A 4,061-nucleotide genomic window follows, 5' to 3' on the forward strand; every position below is an offset into this window, starting at 1 on the left:
AGAAAAGGAAAACATTACTATTTTGCCTCCTTGATATCACCGTTTTACATTTGCTAGAATATGCATTAAGTTATCCCAGCTGGAGACTATGCCTGGGAAAGTGTACTGTAGCCCCTGGGGGACAGCTTCCAATCCTTGGTTCACCTCGCACTCTCCTACACACATCTGCATGCTGCATATGCTCAATCAGATCAAAAGATGTTGCTCCTTAAGAAAATGTGAGGTAGCTGCTGAGCCTCTTCTCTATATGCCTAAGATCTGTTCCAGCAAGGCAGCTGCCTACAAAAATAAAGCACTGACTGGAGAGCTTCTCTCCAAGCACTCATTAAAAGGTAAACTTTCTTGGGCTGGGAGTCACGTCAATCATCGTTTTCCTGCAAACCCAAAGGTGCCTTTTTCTCTGTTAGAAGCTGTTATCATCTTCAAAGCCATATCAAAAGTGTTTGTTCTGTGCTTTGATTTCACCCACATGGTGAATTCAAAGAAGACTTGAGAGTGGAGAGAGGGACCGTTTCAGATGTGTGAGCATTTGTCTTTCCATGTTTGTAAACGTGATTTAAGCGCCTGACATCTAATAAAAAATCTCTTTAAATGTAGTAGAATTTTGTTTCCATTGAAACGTAGCATCTTTGTTTCAAAGAGTTGGGGGCTGAGCCATCATAATCTTAAACACAAAGCCTGGAACCTTGGTACAATGGCAGAATGATGGGGATTCACCTCAAAGAGTCTTCTCCCTTTTCACTCTGATGTTGTCAATAAAAACAAACAAAGTGAGCTCTTTTCCAGTGACAATTTTGATATTTCTGGCACAAATAGCCATTTTTCCCTGAAAGGGGAAAAGTCATTAGGAAGACAATGTTACTTAAGGTCCATTTTGCATTGAGAATATTTGACACCATTCACCAGAGATAAACAGATGCAAGTGATTTACATATGAAAACCTATCAGATAATGTGAAAATTTGTATGTGAACTGCTTCATTCACGGAATTAGCCTATGGTAATCTCTCATTATATAAAAGAGAAAAAAACGATTACTAAAAATCTCTAAATAAATATTAATGTGCTTATATTGTTTAAGATAAATAAAATATTTAGAGAGAACAATGCGAAGGAGCACCACGGAAAAGCATGGCTGCTACATCCTGCTATTTGTGTGAAGAGCAAACACGTAAATGTCAAATAAATTTAAAATGAATTTGGTGATAGGCTGAAACACTTGATTTTAACGTTTCCTCTGTGGCCCAAATATTTTAAGAACGGACAAGGAGGAAAAAAACTGCCAAGTACATGAGGCCTGTGTAAAGCCGGAACCTTCATTATTGTTAGTGAGCCTAGTATCTCACACAACTCACAAAAACAGAATAAAGAAGAAATCCAGGAAAAAAGGAAGAAAAGACCTTCACCTGCAGAAAACTCAATTAGGAATTAAGATGGCAAAATGTATTGATATAAATAGGTTGAGGGTAATTATTTGTTGTTTGATTTGTTTTTTCTTTACTCTGGTGCAATGAAAAATTCACATGCAATAACTCTTTTAAGGTTGTGCTAAGTCATCTTCTGACATTTGTACCCAAGTGTACAAAGGACATTAATTAAGGCACCTTTGCGTTCTACAGAGAAATGAGCAGGCCTTGTCCCCAAGCATCTCCTGTGGAAAGTCTACAACTGTCAATACGGCAGGTATATTTAGGATGGACTGCAGTCATGAGGTACAGTGTGAGATTTCTGCACGTCACTCTCAGATGTGCAGATCTGCACTCCACCACCACCCCTTTCTCACTTCAAAGTGGACACTATTTGTTCTGATATTTGTTTGTACTCTAGCTGGGTAGAAGCACTGAGTTGTATAGCCTTTAGGTTCTGGTCATAGGCAGCTCTCTTCTTCCATCATGTAGGCCCTGGTAATAGAATTTGCCTTGCCAGTCTTTTCCTCAGGCACTTCTCTACTCATGGACCTGTCTCAACAGCCCAGAAGAATACATGCAAAATTTATATACAGACAAATGCTGCCCTTCAGCACGCTTACCTTTAGTATAATCCTTAAATCTGCCGTGTGTGATGTTTTCCTGTGTTTGGAAGCGCCACTGAACTACGACAAGGTAAAGTTTTAATTCTTCCACAATGCAAGGCTTCCTACAACTTCAAATAGTTTACAGAAGCCTTCCTAATCTTCCAATTCCTAACTATTAACTCCTGGAAATTTTCATTAATCTATACTAATTGGAAATAGCTTAATGTCAACTAAGAGGAAAGTATCTGAAAATACGTTATTTTGGAAAGAAATAGGGTTCTATTTTTTCAAGTAGATAAATTAGCTCACATTAACAAACTGTTATCCAACACACATCCTTGACTGATCTTAATGGTTTGTAATTAGCATATCAATTCTGTGGAAATGGATTCTTCTAAAGTGCTTGAAGGTGCTCAAAAAGTTTGTTCTACTGAGTACTTTCAAGGATCCTCTGGTGATCTTATTTACATTATTAATTTACTCTCTCCAAAGATAAAACTATTATTAATGAAGGTAAAATGATCATTTTGTTCATGGTTCAGAATCCATCTTAGAGAACCTCACATAATTTTGAACTCAAGTTAACAGGCTGGTTTCCAGGTTAGCCCCATACAAGACCTGCATCTAACACAAGTTTCCAGGTTATCTCCAAACAAGTCCTGCATCTAGTACCAGTTTCTAGGTCATTCCCCAACAAATATACACCCCCAGGTTACAAGCCTGCCCCTGACACTTCACTTCTTAACAACCACCAATAAGGAAAAATGCAGAAATTAAGTTTAGGGTTTGGCTCCCAACACTAGCCAATTATGTTAAAAGCCACAATCCCAACCCCTGCCCCAAATCAGATGTGTGCCAGGTTAGATACCCCATTCTTTTCTCTATAAATGCTTGGCTGAAACTAATCTTAGAGCTGCTCTCTCTCATCGTCCTGTTCAGAGAGGATAGTTTATCCCAAACTCCAGTTTATCCCAAGCTTGAATAAAGAGACTATAGTGAGATTGCATTGAAACCAGCTCCTTCGTGGTCTTTTTGGGGTTCATAAACATTTCCTGGTACAACACTTTCAGACAAATAGTGAGATGTAAATTAGTACAATATAAATTATTAAAAATTTCTCTGCTCCTTACACTTGAATTGTAATACTAAAGTTTTGCTAAGGTTGGAAACAGTTTTGAATCTGTAAGATAGATTGTAGTGAGGGGAAGGAGATTCCTCTTATAGGTTGCGTATCATTCTCTCTGAAAGAAAGAGAATAGTTTCATTTGTTTTCCCACAACCAATACCATTTACTTGAGAGAAGGTTAGTGGTTAGATATCCAAAATTATAAATATCCAAAAATAAATATCCAAAATTAGAGATTTTGGAGAAAAGAAAGATATATTTGGATGCTGTTCTTCGAACTGATTTTTAGGGTTATCTAGTCCAGTGCCTGATATTAAATTAATACCATACTGAAAAAATAACTCAGCTTTAAGAGTTGTAAAATAATTTATTTTGCATCTTTCTTCCATAGAAGATCCTGCTTTCAGTGCAGTGAGTGCAACATATATTCTTTATAATGTCCTTTTGTGCTTCATTGTATTTAAAATTATAAGTATTCCATAAATATGACCTATAAGGATAAATACAGGTGATTGTCACTAAGTGAGAGAGGGAGATGAACTGGATTTTAAATTTAGGAGATCATGGTATATGCCTGAAAACTGTCTTGTGGTTAACTGAATTATTTATGAGGCTTTCTGTAGCAGCACACATGAGCTTTGACTCTGATGAAGCCATACACTACAGCTGTGAGTTGCCTGCTTCTTGTTATTTACAGCTACTGCTTTGAGTATTTCTCCCTAAGTTTTATACAGTATTCCTCTTTTGAACTTCCTTTTCTGTCTCTCTGAAGCAAAGAAGAAAGCCAAAGCCTATCTTCCTTCCATCATCGCTGCCTTTCTGGATAAATGCATTTCTTTTTAAGTCATTTATTAAAACATGCCTCATTCCTTTAGCCACTCTGCATAGGCCTTTCTTTTTTTTTTTTTTTTTTTTTTTTTTT

This window comes from Mastomys coucha, unplaced genomic scaffold, assembly GCF_008632895.1.
Source record: "Mastomys coucha isolate ucsf_1 unplaced genomic scaffold, UCSF_Mcou_1 pScaffold15, whole genome shotgun sequence".
Lineage (NCBI taxonomy): Eukaryota > Metazoa > Chordata > Mammalia > Rodentia > Muridae > Mastomys > Mastomys coucha.